The sequence below is a fragment of the Hemiscyllium ocellatum genome, chromosome 20, assembly GCF_020745735.1.
Source record: "Hemiscyllium ocellatum isolate sHemOce1 chromosome 20, sHemOce1.pat.X.cur, whole genome shotgun sequence".
Taxonomy (NCBI): domain Eukaryota; kingdom Metazoa; phylum Chordata; class Chondrichthyes; order Orectolobiformes; family Hemiscylliidae; genus Hemiscyllium; species Hemiscyllium ocellatum.
This window is the reverse complement of record NC_083420.1, coordinates 44,500,066-44,520,857: the sequence shown is the minus strand read 5'-3', so window position 1 is coordinate 44,520,857 and position 20,792 is coordinate 44,500,066. Positions and strand designations below refer to the sequence as shown.

The 20,792-nt window shown below is 38.4% G+C and overlaps 1 protein-coding gene across 1 annotated transcript in view; it reads left to right on the top strand.

The window, feature by feature from the left end:
• The window catches only part of lmf1 (lipase maturation factor 1), a 584,123-nt gene that overhangs the window by 345,784 nt on the left and 217,547 nt on the right, over positions 1-20,792 (top strand). The window lies entirely within an intron of this gene.

Sequence of the window (20,792 nt, the reverse complement as noted above, 5' to 3'; positions counted from 1 at the left end):
CACCAAAATACTCCCCATAAAATACTATAATGTGGGATATTTTTCCCATACTTTGATACTTATTAGGTAGTCCTTGACCTTTGAATCTACATATGCTGTGGCTTCTAAACATTTTCCAAAAACAGAGTACAATATGTCGGCTGATACTCAATTGGTCATGGGTATGTACAAGCTTAGTGATGGTGTTTACTTTTTGTAACTCCAGTACAATGGATGAGGTGTTATATAACGTGTTCTGGCATTAGCAGGCTATTATCTCATGATCTAATTTCTACACGAATTTGCTAAAATAAACCCTAACTACAGTATCTATTTTGTATTAAATGTGTTTTTCATCGTATTGGTCTTGAGCCGTAGTGAAGTAGCATATGTTTTCATTATATAAGAAATCAAGAGCAGGTGGGATTTGGGAGAATTGCAGAAATTCAGGGGGAAATTTCACCATGATTCAGTGACATTATCTTAAGCTTTACTCATGCTGAAGTTAAAGGTTTTCTGGGAGTTACATTTTCAAGCACATCTGGGTTCATTTTCTTTCATTGAAACAATAATTTTTGGACCTAGCTTAATTCTGTGAAATGTGTTCAAAATTTTAAGTTTAGTTCCTTAGATGTTCTGTCTCAAAATTGGTCAGCTGGTTATAGTTACTTACAATTACAGTGGAGTGTCGCCATCCAGCTAGATTTTATGCTGAAAGCCTGCTTGGAAAACAAACACAAAATAACAACAGAAATGTTAGGAACAACAGTCATTTCTAAGAGGCTTTATTCAGGATTCCAACCCAGATGTTTCAAATAAAAAAATACTGTAGAGAACCAGCCTTTGCTGGCTAACAATCTGTACTTTAGGTCTATCGAACATAAATCAGTGCAACACCAATTACTGAAAATTTTGCAAAGGCTTCCTCTGATAAATCACTTTCTTCTCTTCATGAGGAAATGAATTGCAAACACATTGCTGTGCATTATTCTTGAAAAATTTCTGTGATTTTTGAATATGACAAAGTCCACCATGCCATTGAATAATAATAACTACTATATACAATATACCATAAATCCACTTATGGTATTTTATTCATTATTGGAATATAAGCATTGATAGCAATGTTGGCATTTATTGCCAATCTCTAGTAGCCCTTAAAAAGGTGGTTCTGAGCTGATAACCTGAACAAATGTATCCCCAAATGGTGATGTGCTCCCAAATTACTGTTAGATAGTCAGTTTTAGTGATCAGCAAGAAATCAATGACTTAGTAGGGAATGTGGAGGTGATTTGTTCCAATTCTTTTTCTGCTTTCGTCCCCCTAGCTGGTAGAGATTATAATTGAAGTTCTTTAGTTTACTCTTTTGCTTTTCTTTTATTTTTTTATAACTTGAATTTGGCAAGATACTTGTTGATCTTTTGGTGATAGATGATTTCCAGCTCCCACTAAGGAATTCTTATAATACAGGCCAGTTATACTTTACAACTTGCATTGATACTAAACAGTTTCAGTTTTCATAATGCATACCACATTGTTTCAGCGAAATGTGCTGTTACTCAAAATTTTGTATAAACAGTGACTTATTAATTTTAATTTGAGTTCTTTTAATTTTAGCCAAGAGCTTCTTATCATATCAAATGTTTATAATAATAAAACACGAGAAACATTTTAATTCTCACGAGGATACCTGTACAGGTGTGTGAAGGCTGTGTGTCGAGGTCTGATTTTGCTTGTTGGGAAAGGTTGGGATAACAGTCTTGTTTGTTGGTCCCTTGTAAATCAAAACAGGCACTGGTCTTGAACCAGTACTTGTTTGATAACATGACTTTTTAATTTCAATTTTGCATCAAAATGAACTGCAACCTTGCCATGCAGCCATCCCAATCTTCTTGATTGAACCAAATTCAAGTTAAACAAATTTTCATGTACTTCAATCCCGACACTTGCACTAGAATTGTGCCAACTCATAGGATATGAGTGGATTGATAGAAGGACAAACCTTCCCTAAATATCCTTTGGCCCCTGGAATACTCATGGAGGCATCTCCTTCTGCTTGTTAAATGATTGTAAATTATTATTTCATCTCATTTAAGGTAGGCCCACTTATTTCTTTTTATAGCTTGTTTTTGACATTTAGCTTGCAGTTAGAGTTGAACATAATGGAAGCAATAAGATCAGGAATAGGTCTGACAGCCCTTCAAACCTGCTCCATACGATCAAGGATGATCTAACCTTAACTTCACTTCCCAAGTTGTTAATATCCTTACGATTCTAAATTCTTTCAAGTTCAATTGCAAATTCTTTGAATACATTGTCTGACTCAGCCTCCACAATAAAGGCCAATATTGCATTTGCCTCTTTAATTACTGTTGTTCCTAAATGCTCAATGTTTGTGATTCATGTCCAAGGACATCCAGTTTCACAGGATTCTGTGGTCTGTTTCCATTTAAATTGTATTTTACTTCTCTGTTCTTTCTGTCAAAGTTGGGAAACTTATACTTTCCCATATTACACTCCATCTGTCAAATTTGTCCACTCTCATAATTTACACATACTCATGCAGATTCTTTGTAGCCCTGTTACTTGCGTCAGCTATCTTTGTATTGTCAGCACATCTTACTACACCTCCTTCATCCAAGTCATTAGTATATATTCTAAATTGTCGAGGTCCCAACACTGGCACATTGCAGTTTGCCAATCTAGACATTATCTGTTTGTCCTGACACTTATTTTCAGTTTCTTAGTCATCTAACTGGTTTGCCCATTGTTTCACGAATTATGCTGTCCTACAGTTTAGCTACAGTAAGGGGTGCATATATGCTGCACTGTGTTTGCTGGCACCAATGATCTACTGATAGTTTCCAACCTCCAACTTTTGTTGCAAGAAGCCAATTTTAATAAGGTTTACCAAAGACCTTTCATATTTTTACATGGACAAGCTATACTTTCATTCAAATATTTTCATTTTTGTGTGTCTTCTATCTTTCAAACCCGCTTTTAAAAATATTGTTTGACATTTATTGCTTCTACACCCATGCTTTTGGAGGTCAGTACATGTAATCTAAATACTATCCTCGCTATGGAGCCATAGTGTCATTAGGAACTGAAGGTGGCTATTTGGCCAATCAAATTCCTACTGACTCTGCAGATAAATGTCCCATTCCCAATGCTCTTTTGTTCTCTCATGTATTTCTTATTAGTGCATGTCCATTTTCCTTTTGAAAGCATTGATTTTCTTCACTGGCACCACCCACAGGAGCACCGTTCCACATTCCTGCGACTTTCTTGTAATTTCTTACCTCCACAAAACTGAAGACTACGGCTTTCTGGGTCAAGGTCATTTCTCACTACTGATTTCATCTTTTATTAGTAGAATTACACCATCTTTTTTTTCTTGCTATCTTTTCTTCCAGAGTATTCCTGAATGTTTACTTCCTAGCCTTGGTCATCCTGCAATCATGTTTTGTAATATCAATTGGACCACACCAATTGATATTTATTTATGGTGGCCTGGTGGTAATATCACTGGATCAGTAATCCAGAGGCTCATATTAATCCTCTGGGACCTGGATTGAAATCCCACCCATGGCATTTTTCCATCAACCTGGAATTAAAATCGAGTCTTTGTAAGAGTTAACTTGCCAATGATTGCCTCAAAAACCCAGCTACGTGTAACTACAGTCCAACAACAATGTGGTTGACACTATTTATGGGTAATTTTAATCTTCATGTAGATTGGGAAAATAAAATTGACCATGAGGAAGAATTAATGGATTGTATTTGGAACAGTTTCCTGGAACATATGTTGTGAATTCAACAAGGGATCTGGTAATGTGTATTGGGGCAGGTTTAATACATTATTTCAAAGTAAGGATGGGGAACAATGACCATAACCTGATTTGAATTTAGCATTCAATTTGAGATTGAGAAACTTGAGTAGGAAACAGCTATGCTAAACATAAAGAAGGGGAATTACATAAGGATATGAAGATAGGTTTGGCTAGAGTAGATTGGGAAAGGGGTTCAGCAGCAAAAACTGTTGAGGAACAATAGCAGATGTTCAGAAAATAGTTCATGACTTCCTACAAAGATATATCTTAGTGAGTAAGAAGGCTTCTACAAAGGCAATAGACCATCCATGGATAATTAAGGAAGTTAAGGATAATATCAAATTGGAAGAGAAAATACACAACACAGCAAAAAAAGTAGTGGTAAACCCTTGGAGACAAGGCTATGGAAATAATAATGGGCAACAAGGAAATGACAGAGGAGTTGAATAAATAACTAAATCAGTCTTCAGGTTGCAAGACATTAATAGCATTTAAAAATATTAAATTATCAAGGGCCCAAGGGAGGAATTAAACATTATATTTATCACTGGAGAAAAAGTAATAGGAAGACGAATGGGACTGATAAGTCCTTTGAACCAGATGGGTTACATCCTAGGATATTAAAAGAAGTAGCTACAGAGATCGAAGATGTGGAGGTTAGGTGGATTAGCCATGCTAAATTGCCCATAAGGCTCAGTGGATTGGTCATGGGAAATGCAGGGTTACAGGAATAGAGTGGGAGTGGGTAGATCTGGGTGAGATTATATTTGGTGGGGTAGTGTAGACTTGATGGGCTGAATGGCCTGCTTCATACTGTAGGGATTCTATAATTCAATGGTTTCATGGTATGGAGGAGCAAAAAGGATGGGTAGAATGGCCTATTCTTCTTCTTTGTCTTGTAGCCTTCTCTCTGTCATGTCCTAGGCAGCCAATCATCTTAAGGGCAAATAAGATGGGCAACAAATAATCTCCTTGCCAGTGATGCCTTCATCCCTTGAAATAATAAAAAAATCTGCTTGTGCCATCTATCTTGTTACAAATGCTGTCTGCTTTCTGATGAGGAGCCCTTAGTATTACTCATAATATTTTCCCTTATACTAACCATACATGTTGATACACTTTAATACTAGTATGTTCTGTCTGAACTTGACATACTCTGATTATCACTACCTGTAACATTATGCTGCACCCTTGCCTTGACCTTTCTCTTTCATAATCTTCATATCTCTTCACTGAAGCATTCCCTGTTCCAAACCCTTCCAATCCCTCCAACGCTCATGGAGGCGGTGAGCAAATTCATCTCCAAATCACCAGAAAAATCAGCCCACATGGGGAACTAATCAGAGAAACATTACCCTTGAAAATAGAGTGGAAGGAAATGGTGAGGATTTGTTCCTCCATTCGCAGGTTGATTCTCTCTGTGCTAACTGCTGATAAGCTCACTGGTGAACCCATCAGCAACAAATGTGGGAGAGAATCAACCTGTACATGGAGACCAATGGTCAGTAGGCAATGTAAATGATGACAGTGAGAGCCTTTAGCTAAGGCTGGGATTGGGGTCTGCGTTTGGTCTCAGCGGGTATCAGGTCTCTCTGTTGCTGAGGATGGGGTTGTGGCCCTTTCTGCTGAAATCAACATTTGAGGCCACTGTTTGCCAAAGCTAGATTCAGAGTCTTTGAGTCCATTGATGTTGAAGCACTGCTACAGAAAATTCAGCTGTTACTGCCATTTTTCTGCCAGCTTGGTGGAGATATTAGACTGGATTAGGTGATGTTAGTCCAGCAGTCATAAGCTCCTGTCACGATGTGGGTGATATGAACATTCTTATGATTTCTCACTTGGAAAATGTTGTTGCCAATGTCCAGAGCCATGAGGTTTTGTATTTGTAGCTGCCAAAATAGGGTGTGTGTTATGACCAGGTCACGCTCTAGGTGTTTTGTCAGGAAGAGCTATCCATTGGTATTTGCATTCCCAAGTTTTCCTTGTCAGTAGCATCTTTGCAGAGGTTTGTGTCTCTTCCAATAGTGCTATTCAAGTCACAGTGGAGAATCAGCTTGTCTCCCTTTGAGACACAGGACGATGACTGATCAAGACTGGAGTAGAATTCCTTTTTTGACCTCATCTATGATTGGAGTGTACACACTGGTGACTGTGGTGTCTCTTTCTGGGTTAGGGTGACCCAAAAGATCATGCAGTATTACTTTGTTTGACTGGGGGTGACAGGTGGGAGTGCTTGATGAAATGGTAAACTACTTTACTTACTATGGAGAGACCATATGGAGTTGGTGGTCTTACTGAAATACACCATTCCAAAAGAAGGTGTATCCACCTTGTTCATTTGAGCTGACCTTCTGTTGCTGGTGTGTCTCACCCAGGCCAGTGTTGTCATTGTTATAGTACTGGAACTCCTGAGCTATGATAGTGATGTGGTGTTCAGATCTGACACTACTAGGTTGTGCATTTAGGTCCTGATATTCCAGATCCCAAACTTCATTCTAAGAGGTTGAAACTGTCCATGTGCCTTTGTCTGATGATCAGTGTAGCCGAGACATTTGGAGACCAGGCTGTGCTGCATGGATAGGGATGAATGTACACCTGTATTGTTTCTCTTAATTCCCCTAACCTAGGAGTCTGCTATTTGTAGGTCAGCATAAGACAGAGAGGGATGCTCTCTATCGATCAGCCTCAATGAAATCAGCAGGCAGCATGCTTCACAAGAAGGCATCAGTCCTCTCCTGTAGGCTAAAATTTATCAGGTTTATTAAATAGTAACTAGATAAGTGAATCAGAGAGAAAAATAATAGATTTTCACTCATGTACAATTCCTGTTCAAAGTATGTACAAATACATAACCATTTTTAAAATACCAGCATGAATCAATTTGAATTGGACCCAAAGTATGATCTCCATTCACAACCTTATCTAGTAGTTTTGTGTCCATTTTCCATATGATCTCAGTCTTGCTCATAATTTTTGAAGAACTGCTGAAGTGTTGTTATACCCTTTTAGAAAACTTTGAAATTCCTCAATATTTGAACAATTAGCACAAAGTAAAAGTACATCACTGTAAGTTGCAGAGCTGTCAGTCATGCATGCACCTTAAAGGATACGAAAATTGTTTAGAATTGTACAACCTTTCTGGGAATGATAATAAATAATGTCACCTGTATCAAAAACTGAATAAGGTAAGGGACATTAATATTTACAAACTGAATTAGTGGTCTATTTTTAACGTGAAATTTTAATCTATTTTCTCTTCAGGTTTTATTTTAAATTTACTTCTAGCCTATGAAAGATATGATTGGAAATGTAACTGACATACCATATTAGATGCAGCCAGCCAATTGTTTATCTAGCTGTATCAATAAAATGGTCACAGCAGTGCTAAAATCCTGCTTAAGAGCCAGAATTTTTTTGTACCAATGAAGGACTATATTAAAATATAGCATCTAATTGTATGCTGTTCCTACTCTTTTCACTGCCCATAGACATAGTGAGAAGCCTGGCTGATTGTGCAATTGTTGTTGCTTATGTTTACTTGAAATATACATTTTACTCTTTCATTTCTTCTTTCCCTTCTCTGTTTCTCTGCTCACCTCCTTTTCTCTTTTTTTTTCCCTCTCACAAACCTCTACTTTTTTAATTAATTCATAGGATGTGAGCATTACTGGCTGGACCAGCATTAATTGTACATCTCTTATTGTCCCTGAGAAAGTGATGATGAGCTACTTTCTTGAACTGCTCCAGTTCATTTGGTGTAGGTAGATCCACAATGCCATTGGTGAATGGTTTCAAAGATTTTGACCCAGTGACTCAGAAAGAACAGTGGTATGTTTCCAAGTCAGGATGGTGAGTAGTCCAAGGGGAACTTGTAGTTGGTGCTGCTCTCGTGTGTCTGCTGCTTTTCTCATTCTAGATGGTAGTGGTCATGGGTTTTGAAAGTACTGTCTAAGGTGAATTTCCATAGTACACTCTGTAGATGACAATGCTATTGAATGCCGTGGGTCAATGATTCTCAATTCTTGTCATGTTGTAACTCATTTCCTTTTGTGACTCGTCTTTTCTTCTGTTTTTCATTTTCTAGTATTCCCCCTTTTGCATTCTCTCATATCTCATAACTGATCTTTCTTTTCTCCTTCACTTCTCTCATTGCCTCTGCACTTTCTGTGAGACCTTCTGAGTAATTTTTGCCTTTGCAAGCGATATCAGATCTCTTTCCTGCTTTCGCATTACACATCTCTTCCAATTGAAGTTAATAGAAATACAATCGAGAGAAATGCTCTTATCTTGAAAATATCCCTTTTGTATCTTGAATAACTGAAGACTATTCTATTGAATATTTATCATTATATTGATGCTACTATTAGTAATTATTAATATTAAATTCAACTCAGTGAATTCTTGCGAATAGCGATTGCAGCATGGTATCCAGCACGGTGTGGTTGGTATGTCCAATCCTCAGATTCTAAAGGTTGCTGGTTCAAATTCCACACCAGAGACTTGAGCCCAAGATCAAAGCTGGAACCTGCACTGCCATAGGTAGGGTTATATTATTTGACATGATGCCATTTGGATGTGTCATTAATTTAGAGTCCCTTTCAGCCTTCTAAGATTTCATGATGCCATTCAAAATTAGAGGGATTGCTTCTGTATCCTGAGCAATCATTATTGCTCATCTTAAAAAGAGGATACCTTGGGATCAAATTGCTGGATCTTGCAATGCTCAAATTTGCTGTCGTGTTTCTTACTCTATAATAAATAATTAATTGTAAAGCAGTGTTGGATGTCCTAAGATTGGTAAAATGCTCATTGAGTCAGCATTCCACAGGTAACAATTATCTCAAATACCTGGTACTAAGCACATTCACTATGTTTGGGTGGTGTTAATGTAGCGCTTAAGTTGTTTCCAAGTTAAGACCATGAAGTTAGTTGATAATGGGAATGCAAATATTGCATAGGAGCTGTAGATGGAACTTCAAGAAGTCGCTTCAGTTTTAAGAAATTCACCCAATACTTTACTTTGCTTTACCTTCACTGGGCACATTTGAGACTGGCATATGCTATTGAAAATAAGCAAGTGCTTGGTTTCCCAGCACAATAATTACTCATCTTAATAATCCAGAAAGTTACTCACCATATTTTATTCATAGAATTTCATGAAAGGTTCCAAATATGTGCTCCCAAATTTTCGTGTAAAAGTCAACATTATTTTAATATTACCATAATACTGAAACATTTAGCTTTTTCTCCCACTGGAACAAGGTAAAACCTCGAACCTGAATTGAGATTTAATGTGTAGAACGTTCACATATTTCTGACCATCTTTCAAGTGATTATGATTTCAGCAGTCCTGTTGATACCTTCAATAATTAGTAGTCATCTAAAGAAAATAGCTTGCATGTTTACGTACTCTGACTAAAGTTAGTTGAAGAAATTATCAAGTATACATCCATGTGAAGATGTTTAGTCAGGTTCTTCATAATTTCTAAGGGACGGAATTAATGACAGTGTCCTGTGATAGGTGAACACCAGCCAGTAAGTATTTGTTTATGTAAGTGAATGCAACAGACATATTTTTAATATGAAGTTTGACATACAAGCATGATGGTGACTTGACTGTTTCATATCAGATAGAATGCATTCAAGAGGAAACTGGATAAACCCGAGTGCTGAAAGGATTAGGAGCACATGTGAATATCAGATTAAAGATTAGAATGGTGCTGGAAAAGCACAGCAGGTCAGGCAGCATCCGAGGAGCAGGAAAGTCGACGTTTCAGGCAAAGCATTTGTAATGCTAGAGTGTGCAGGACAAGGCTGAGATGGATTAGCCACTTGACAATTTTGACTAAAGATGATTGTAAATGCTTCAAGCATGTCCTTTACATTGATGCTTGGTGACTCTCTGTTGCTGCGGATCAGAATATTGTTGATATTCCTTCCTCTATTTGTTGCTAATTGTCCATGATAACTGGATGTGGCAGGACTGTAGAGTTTAAATCTGATTTGTTGATTGTGGGAAAACGTAACAATATTTATTGCATACTGCTTTTGCTGCTCTCTAGTTTAATGCCTTGTTTTCAAGTATGGTTGGTGTCTCTCCTGGCATGGAGTTTTCATTGTATCTGGATGGATCCCTGGACTTAATGGTGATGGGAGAGTGAGGGATGTACCAGGTCCTGAAGTTACAGATTGTTGCTAAGATTGTGTATGTGCGATATTGTTGATCTACAGACAATACATTGACCCTGACGTAGATCCAGTTGTGGCTGCACACCCAAATGGCAGAGCTTCTGATCCATGCACGGATTAATCTTATGCCCAGTTGAGATTCTGGCCTATCCTGAAAATGTACAATTGAGTAGAATGTGATTGGACCTTGATAGAAAGCTGGGATCAGGTGATAGCTGCTGCTGCAGAACATGTTAGGAAAAACAATTTAAGGGGACAAGCACAAAATAATTTCTTTACCAATGCAAAGTGCTTGTGAAGTGCTGTCCTTAGTAGCATTCAAAGTTGATGAGATAATAGTGTCAGGATATTTATTTACTTTCCAGTTTCTCTTCATTCAGACTGGATACTTCATCAGCAGGCATTCTTTGAAGGTCATTGAGGCTGTTTAAATTTTCTATCTCTGCCCATTCAAGTGATACTGGAAAGTTGCGGCTGGAAAATCTTGCTTAAAGTAAAAAGGGGGAAGTTGTGTATGGGGAAGAAGTGCCATAGTCATGGATGCTGGAGGTCAAAAATAAACACACAAGATGATGGATAAGCTCAGCTGGTCTGGCAGCATTTATGAAGAGAGAAAAAACAGCTTAATGTTTTGAGTCCAATTTGGCTCTTATTTGGAGCACCCTTTGATAATGTTGGGCCTAGTCATAGAGGTTTACAATACAGAAAAATGCCCTTTGGCCTGTTGTGTCCTTGCTAGTCAAAAACAACCACCTAACTATTTTAATCCTGTTTTCCAGAACTTGGCCCATAGCTATGTATACCTTGGCATTGCAAGTGCACATCAAAATACTTAAATATAATGAGGGTTTCTGCCTCTGCCACCCTCACAATGAGTTCCAGATTCTCACCACCTTCTGAGTGAAAAAGCTTTTCCTCACTTACCCTCTAAATCTTCTGCCCTTGAACTTAAATCTATGCCACCTGGTCATTGATCCTTCCATCAAGTGGAAACATGTTTTACTGTCTACACTATCTGGTGGGTGGCACGGTGGTACAGTGTTTAGCACTGCTGCCTCACAGCGCCAGAGACCTGGATTCAATTCCCGCCTCAGGCGTTGGTCTGTGTGGAGTTTGCATGTTCTCCTCGTGTCTGCGTGAGTTTCCTCCGGGTGCTCCGGTTTCCTCTCACAGTCCAAAAATGTGCAGGTTAGGTGAATTGGCCATGCTAAATTGTCCGTAATGTTAGGTGAAGGGGTAAATATAGGGGAATGAGTCTGGGTGGGTTGCTCTCCGGAGGGTTGGTGTGGATTTGTTGGGCCGAAGAGCCTGTTTCCACACTGTGAGTAATCTAATCTAATCTAAATTATAACATTGATTCACAGAATGCTGGTTTGCTGTTAATGTTCTTTGTCTATGAAGTTAAAAATCACACAACACCAGGTTATAGTCCAACAGGTTTAATTGGAAGCACACTAGCTTTCGGAGCGACGCTCCTTCATCAGGTGATAGTGGAGGGCTCGATCGTAACACAGAATTTATAGCAAAAATTTACAGTGTGATGTAACTGAAATTATACATTGAAAAATTGATTGTCTGTTAAGCCTTTCATCTGTTAGAATACAGTGATAGTTTCACTTCTTTCATGTGTAAATCACAAAACCTTTTTGTCTATGAAGTATGTGATCTATTTCTACCATAAAATAGAAGCTTTAAGAAAACCGCTGATGGTGAGGTGCTTCTCTGCAAAATGATTTCAACATCTACTTGAATATCTTCAAAAGAAAAAGACAGAAATTGCTGGTGAAACGCAATCAGGTCTAGTAGCATATATGGTTTCAAATCCAGCGACTCTTCAGCAGACAGTTCTGTATGGCTGTCCAGCATTCCTTTCCTCAGTCCATACTGACTGCCCTTTCAGGTCCAAGTTTTGTTAAATATTAATCAATGTGATCTCTTGAAGTTGTTTTCAAAAAGTCTCTGCAACTAACATTTTCTGGCCAGTAACCCGATATGTTCTTTTACCTGAATAAATAATGGAGTGTTGATAATTACTTTCTTATCTTTGGTAGCCTTTGTCAAATTTCGAATGGCAATAGTTCACAATAAACAAATAGTTTGGTGACACTTTTAACAGGAAAGTATGAGGTTCTGTTTTGTTGTGAGTAGAAATAAGAATGTTCTGAGCATCAGCCAGCTGGTGACATGATGGGTAAACCACATTCCAGGCTATTTTTGGCAGTGGTCAATTGCTGCCTTTGTTCTCAAAATGGTGCTATTGTGCTTGCAGCTGAATGAACACTCATGCAGTAATTGATGATGGCAATGATACAGGCATGGCTTTTGTAACTCTCACCGATTTCTAGTTGGTTGTTGCATCAAGAGATGTCTGCCTCAGCTTATAAACTGATTATAGCATATTTAGCAATGTGACACATGTTAGCTGTGTCAAAGCAAATTGCTAATTCCATGTCACAAGATCTTTGTAGAAAATTAATGGCTCACAATTAATTATGCTTGGTGAAAGTAAGGTCTATCCTTCTCTCTCACACAGACAGAGCTTTCTTTGTCGAGAGGTCCATTGGGCAATCAGGAACAAAGTTGCACATGAAATACCTGGGGGCAAAGCTCTCCCTTTTGGCCTTGGCCTGTTTTTCACACAACTTTTAAAATGTATGTAATTTGTAAAAGAGCATTTCCAACCTATTTTTCAATTTGTTTATTGTTAATCCTCTTGATTTGTGATACCATAAACAAGACAGAGAAATTATTTACCTCCCTGTTGTTGGCCAGATTTTTTAATCATAGTGTAGTTTTAATATTTGGTTAAGAGTTTTGATTGCAGAAATCTTTGGGTCAATGGAAATTAAATAGCTGAAAAGCAAGGGCCTGTAAGGTTCTTTCATCTCACCATCCCTAGAGAAATAAAGACTTTCTGTTTTCTCATTGTCCACAGCTAAGGAATAGATTTCTTCCTTATCCACACATATCATGGGGAACAACCAGGAGAGACTCTGTTATGAGACCTGAATTGAGCTTTAGAATTGCAACAAACTAGAGAATTATTACAATGCAGAAGGAGGCCAGTCTGCCCATTGTGGGTTTGCACCGATTCTCTGAATGGACCTTAGTGCCATCCTCCTGCCTTTTCTCCATAACCCTGAATATTGTTTCTGTTTAAATAACCATCCAGTGCTTTCATGAATGCCTCAGTTATCTCCACTACGTTTTCAGGCAGCATGTTCCAGGCACTATCTGTTGCTATGTGAAAACATTTTTTCACATTGCATTTGTTACTTTTGCCCAATTATCTTATATCTATGCTCTTTACTTCTCAATTTTTTTAATGAGAGGTAATATTCTCTCCCCATCTATTCTTTCAGTCCTCACATAATTTTGAAAACTTCCACCAAATCAGGGACAAGGAGTCTGTGTTCCCCTTTTATTATTGTTTTGCTCTAATGTTACGTTATTAGCACTGAAAATCCTGTTCAGAATAGCAAGGTACATTTTAGCTTTGTTTTTTGCAGTACCTAACCTGATTGATGCCAAATGGTGTGAAATCTCCCTCTCCTCTCAAACCTGAGGCTGCTCCCAGTCTTCTGATATGCAGCTTGTCCCCATCTGCAGCTCTGCCTGAGGTCTTTATAAGAAAGGTTCTGTTCACCGGACCCAGACCATCAGGCGGAGCCTCCACTTGTCCCTGCCATATTGCAGCTGCCACCCGACAGCACCTACCCAAGAAACCGTGCAGGCTGCCTCTACCCCAGGACTGCCTGATGTGACAGAGCCATACTTTCCAGAATGCAGTGCTCTGGCTACTTCCACGCTGAACATGGAGGTGGTGGCCAGAAGTTCAGACCCCCATGGCAGACTAAAGCCCTCAGTGGGGGAACACCTTAGGAAGGCCACCAAACGTCGTTGGATCAGAGTGGCCATCGCCCTTCACCCCACTCTCATCCACCTCAAGACTGGACTAAACCCATCGGCTCCCCATGCTTCCCTACCAGCTGTGAGCCACAATCCACCACTGGTATCCTGTGGCCCTGGCAGCCACCACAAGAAGAGAATTGGAAGGAAATACCAAGGAGTGCAGCTATAACCGGCACACCACTGGAGGGGAAGGAATGGCAGAAGTTCTACAGCCAGCTTGATGATACAGTCCCATTGAGCAGTGGCCCCAGAAGCTGTGGCAGCAGCCAGCACAAAGTGGAGCTACAAACCTCAAAATAGACACCACCAGGTAGCAGCCATGATGCAGCCAGGTACAAAGGAGAACTCCAGCAGCTGACCTAGACCTTGTTGAACACAGATGTCCCAAGCATCTGCCCCCCTACTCTGCTTTCAAATGAAAACACTTTGTACTCTTCTGGGTGCTTTAAGTAAAATATTGTATTTTTCTATTTGTAAATGTATTTTATTGCAAGAATTATTTAATTTACCAGTGTAGGAATTTAGACATTTAAAGTACAGGTGGTACTGTAATGTATTTCAGTGTATAGGTTAGATATAATAATTTATTTTGTTTCTCAGTTCAGAAAAACCCCAAGAATCTAATGCTTGTTTCATCATTGATTCCTGTCAATGTTTCACTTAATGTCTTTTTGCATAAAGTTGCTATTTTCAGGGATACAACTGAGACCTTAAATTAGAATGTAATGTATTTTCATTTACTGAGCTTGAGTTGGACAACTTGACAGATTTTGGATTTTTTTTTATTCATATAAATTCCTGACTTTGCTGTTTATATGAATTGTAGGAAGGTATTCCACAAACATTTCCACAAGCAAAGTTTGAAGTACATGAAAGGCCAGTGTCTGATGGAATTGATGTATGGCAGAATGGCTGAACTTGCAGTTTGATTGAGCAGAAGAAAAAATCCCAAATTGATCCCCAAATTTTTCTCCACCTTTTCTTCACTCTGAGGAAGTGAAATTGAATGATGAACAACATGGACACACTAACGTTAATGCTTCTCTTCAGATAATTAATTTGAAGTCAATTTCAAAGTAGTTAAAGAAGAAACCAAAGCCTGTAAAGGAATGTCCTCTCAGACAGTGATGAGATACTCTAGCCTTTTGCAGCTTCTATAAAATGTTTTGGATATCTGGTTACTGCTCTACACACAAAAGGTGGCACAGTCATCTTGATTAGATTAGATTACTTACTTACGGTGTGGAAACAGGCCCTTCGGCCCAACAAGTCCATACAAACCCTCCAAAGATTAAGCCACCCAGACCCATTCCCCTACATTTACCCCTTCACCTAACATTACGGACAATTTATCATGGCCAAGTCACCTAATCTGCACATTTTTGGACTGTGGGAGGAAATCGGAGCACCCGGAGGAAACCCAAACAGATACGGGTAGAATGTGCAAACTCCACACAGACAGTTGCCTGAGGCAGGAATTGAACCCAGGTCTCTGGCGCTGTGAGGCAGCAGCCTAGACTCGATTAGAGTGGTGCTGGAAAAGCACAGCAGTTCAGGCAGCATCTGACGAGCAGTAAAATTGACGTTTCGGGCAAAAGCCCTTCATCAGGAATACTGTGCCACAGTTCTGCCCACAAACCGGGCTCGTCTGGGAGTTGAACCCAGGACCTCTTGCAAGTCTGCGCAGTAGAATACCCTAAATGAGAATCATACCACTAGACCAATGATCTTCTCAGTTCCAACCAACACCATTTGTTCATCATCAAGCCATGCTTCTCAAGTAATTTTTGTGCACAGATTAGTTAAGATTCAGCTTAGAGAGGCTTGGCTACTCTTATAAAGGAATAGACTTTACATAATTAGAAACTGCCACAAAAATACAGGAAAACAGGACTTTGGTTGACCTCTTTGTTAGGAGATTATAAAATTACCAAGAAACTCTTAAGAGATCAAATGATATAGAAATGGTATGTACCTTGAAAGTACACTTTGAAAAGGCCAGAACTTAAATTAATGCAATTAATTTCATGGCCTTTACATATCAAAATTCTTTCCAAAATGTATTACTTTTCAAGTAATGCTTGTTATGCAGGAAAAATCAGAGTCAGTTTTTCACACATAGTAAAGCCCCACAAATATCAATAATACAATGATCAGACAGTCATTTTTTGATGTTGAGGGATAATTATTTGCTTGAACCCTGGGAATTTTGCTCTGCTCTTTGTCAGCTGGTACCATGTGATCTTTTAAACCTTGTGAGAGGGCAGGCAAAGTTCAATTTAATGCATCATCTGAAGGATGACCCCTCTCATGGGCAACACTCTTTCAATTCTGCACCAGATTGTCAAGCTAGATTTTGTAAAGTCCCTGGAATGCAACTTGAGTGCACAACCTTTCATCCAAATGTGAAACTGCTGTCCACGGTTAAGAAGCCAGGATGCGGGCTCCATGTATGTCAGCCAACAGATCCCTTCTCACTGAAAGAAAGACTCTTCTCTTCAAAAAAAATGTAACAATTGGACAGGCTGCAATGACCATGAACCTGACCTGAAATTTGTCAATGTCACCCTAATTTAAAAAAATGCTGAAAATGCCAAGATGTGCAGTCCTTTGTGTGCACATGTTTACTTGCAAATTGTAACATTTTACTGCTCATATATCCATCAGGGGTTGCAATCTCAGAGCATGAGATTAAACTACAACTCCCAGCATCCAATACTAATTCCTGTCAAGGAATAAAACCAAAATCATGAAAAAATATCAACCTTTTCCAAATCCAATGAATTGTTATAACATTCCCATTTTGATCTAATCACTGTTATTGACACTGTGCGTGGTCTAGATTACAGTGTTTTCTGTTTGATCATATTCTCTCAATCATTACACTTGGAATTCCCCATTTTTGTGATACAAATAGGAGCAACATTGTAATGTACTTCCAAAAGGTAAATTACAACATATTGTTACATGATTTGTTTCTACTGTATGAATATTAAATAACAAACATTAATTTAGTTGCAAAAACTTTTTTTATTTTGTGCTTTTGTTCATTTTTTTTACATCTTTTGAAACTTGTCCTTGCTGATTAATGTTATCACTTCTTGCATTAATTGAACTACTTGCAGTAATGCTCAGGGGATATTGCAAAGATGAAACTGACCCCACCACCATAAAACTCCCTTGCCCTAGCTTCAATTTAGAACACCAGGCTCATTCGATCTCACTGTTCTCATGTCTCTGACTCCACCATTCGCTGCTGAATCCCTTTTCCTCTTACTTTTTCCCTGATCCCTCAACAAAAACCCTGTCACCACTAATTCACCCCTGTCGGTCTTGTTCACCAGACAAAAGTTGATTCTCTGCTCCCTTACCTTGCACTTTGGTGGAAACCTTCTTGTATCAGACAGAAACCCACTGACCTTACAAACATCTGCATGCCACCTTCAAATGATAGTGAATCAGGTGCCATGACATTTTTATGCATCTTTGACTTCATCTTTAATGTAGAACATAATTAAAAATAAGTGCACGTGAATGATTTTTCATGACATGCAAATGTATTATAAATATGGACCTGCCAAAGATCACCATGATATTAGCCCACTGCAAACATGTTGACTTTATTTCTGCATCTCAACCCATTGTTGGATAATCAAAATTTCTCATTCAACCTCAGTAAATCACCCCAAACATCACCTTCCTTGCCTTCCTTCCAGGTTTCATAAAATCTCTTCACAATCCAACAATTTTCAGATCAATGCCACTTCGTCAGAACTAAAAAAATGGTTATGTATGTAATTAATGTTTTTTAAGCATCGAGACAGATGGGGGAAAGATGGGTGTGGGGTTAAGGCAGCAAAAAGCAAAGGTCTGTGATATGGTGGATGACCGGCTGGAGTAATTCGTAACAGGCATTACAGAATCATAACAGGACCAGTAAATAAACAAAAGATGAATTAATGGCAACAACAGAATCATAGCTAACACTGTTTCTGAGAAAATAAGAGAAATTGTTCTAATTTTGAGTTGTTGAACTCGAGGTTGTAAATTGGCATTCATTTTAATAACCTCCTTACTTTGTACCATAAACTAGAATTGTAATTTTTTTTCCATAGCCAGTCCCCTATCCTGATAGGCCTTTGTATCTAGTTGCCTGCACACATTTCAGTAATTTCTATTTTTCTTCCAGACTTCCAACATCCACAGTATTTTGTGTTCTATTATTATTTCAATGACGAGTTAATCTGTTTTTGATGGAATGATTGAAAGTGAAATCTTGGCTAGGAAATTATTTCCTATCTTTAGCAAGCTAAAACTATTCCTTGTCTCTCTCAATTAACCCTTTTAGAGCAAACTATCTTTTATTAATCTCTAACGTAATTATATTATCCATTCAGCATTTATCACCAACATTTGCTATTCTAGTTTGAAGCATCTTATTGGCAAGACTTTAGATTTCACAAAGGCAGTGACATTTGTCTCACTCTCTCTCATTTGTATCCCCTCTTACTCCTCATTGCTCCAAATTTATTTTGCTTATCCCCTTGCTTTTCCAGCAAAAATAAATTGTGATGATACATTTCGTTGTGATTTGATATCGATGCAAGTTTGCTGATCCATGCTTGTAAGGCAGAAGACACTTGCAGTTTAGTCATAACTATAGCACAACTGAAGTGACCTGAAATATTTGTAGTTTTTGACTCGAAAGATTTTTACTCAGTTCCCAAAATTGGGGAAAAATAGTTTAAATTTGTCTTGCTACAGCACGTTACCATTTAGCACAAACCATTACTATAATGAAAATTTCAGGTTTGCTTTGTGTTTTAAATTCCTCCTTATTGGTCGTAATCTATAAACACCAATCTCTGATTTACATTGCTAGCTTATGAAATAACTCAGCTGTAAACTAGAAGCTATAGTTGCTCATAGCAGTGTTCAGGAGAGGTTGATTTGTCATGAATTGTGTTAGAAAGAAATCAAAAAAATTCACAACCCAGGAACAGGTCCTTTGGCCCTCCCAGCCTGAGCTGATCCAAATTCACTGTTAAAACCTATTGCCCAACTCCTAAGGATCTGTATCCCTCTGCTCCTCGACTACTCATGCATCTGTCCAGACGCACCTTAAATGGATCTACCGTGCCTGCCTCGGCTGCAGCATGTTCCAGGCACCTACCACCCCCTGTGTAAAGTACTTTCTGAATGTATCCCCCATAAATTTTTCACCTCTCACCCTGAATGCATGACCTCTCATTTTTGAATTCCTCACCCTGGGAAAAAGTTTATCTCTATCCACCCTGTCTATAACCTTCATGATTTTGTAGACCTCAATCAGTTTCTCCCTCAATCTCCTTTGTTCTAATGAAAACAATCCTAACCTACTCAACCAGTCTTCCGCAACATCCTCGTAAACCTTCTCTGCACCCTCTCCAAAGCGTCCACATCGTTTTGGTAATGTGGCGACCAGAACTGTATACGGTATTCTAAATGCAGCCGAACCAAAGTTTTGGACAATTTTAACATAACCTGCCAGCACTTACACCCATCTGATGAAGGCAAGCATACCATTTGCCTTCTTGACCACTCTATCCACCTGTGCAGCCACCTTCAGGGTACAATGGACCTGAACTCCCAGATCTCTCTGCCCATCAACTTTTCCCAAGACTCTTCCGTTTACAGTATAGTTTGCTCTAGAATTAGACTTACCAAAATGAATCATCTCACATTTCCAGTTCTCCTGGATGCTTTCACAGAACATATAGGCCCCAAGATTTTCTTTCATCGGCTAGGAAATTGGAGTCTCAAATGTGTCTCTTTCAACTCTACAGCACAGTATGGTCAGAATGTTGTTGGTTCAAGACAGCCCCAAACGTATGCATGTGTGTCAGCTGACACTCACATTTCAACATTAAAGGCCTACTATACTGTCAGTTGTAGAAGAAGTGTTTAACCTGGGGGCTTTTCCATCAGGTTCAGGTGTATGTTAAAGACCCATGACATTACTTAAAGAATGATTTGGATTTTTCTGGCTATCCAGATAAACATCACCCTCACAACCTATACAACAAAAGCCAACTAATTAGCAATACATCTGATTGTGCTGCTGGGATCTTGTTGCGTGAAAATCTGTGTGACTTTCTTCCACAGAGTCACTGTCACCCAAAAGCTTTCAATATGTTCTTAATTGAGAAAGGCAGTGAGGCATGGTATCACAGAAAGTGTTCAAGTCTGAATAAGTGTATTAATGTTCTATTTTGTAATATCACCTTCGACTGTAAAATAAACCTTGTAATAGTTTCTTTCTTTTATCATAATTGGTGACTTAGAATATATCAATAAATTGTTTAAGGTCATATCTGTATATTATATACAGATATAATATGTTTGTATATGTATATATTAATCACTATATCTATCAGTGTATTTTTAAAACAATTACTGTACATGGTATACTCTGAGAAGGGAATATAATTTTGGTACATGATTGTTTCTGTTTCTAAATTCATTATTTTCCTTTTCCCTTCTTCTAATATATGTAACTAATTTTTAGCAGTGATTCATGAGACTGATGTTTTATGTTAATCATTTTTGAAGCGATTAGACAGTGCATAGCAGGATTCACTTTTGCTGTGCAGCTGGGTCTTGCTGATACTTGAGCCGGAAACATCTGGGTCCATCCACTGATTGCTGTTCTTGTTTCACCCCCTCATTTGGAGCTCACTGATTGATTCTTCAGCTTTAAAACTTCAGTCGCTTGAGACAAATTTCTGCTTTGCTGGGAATTTGATTTTATGAAGTATTTAAAAAAGCTGAAATAACTGAATTAAGGGAGAAATTTGTAATAATAATTTTTACTGTTGCGTAAGTTTACTTAACACTTGT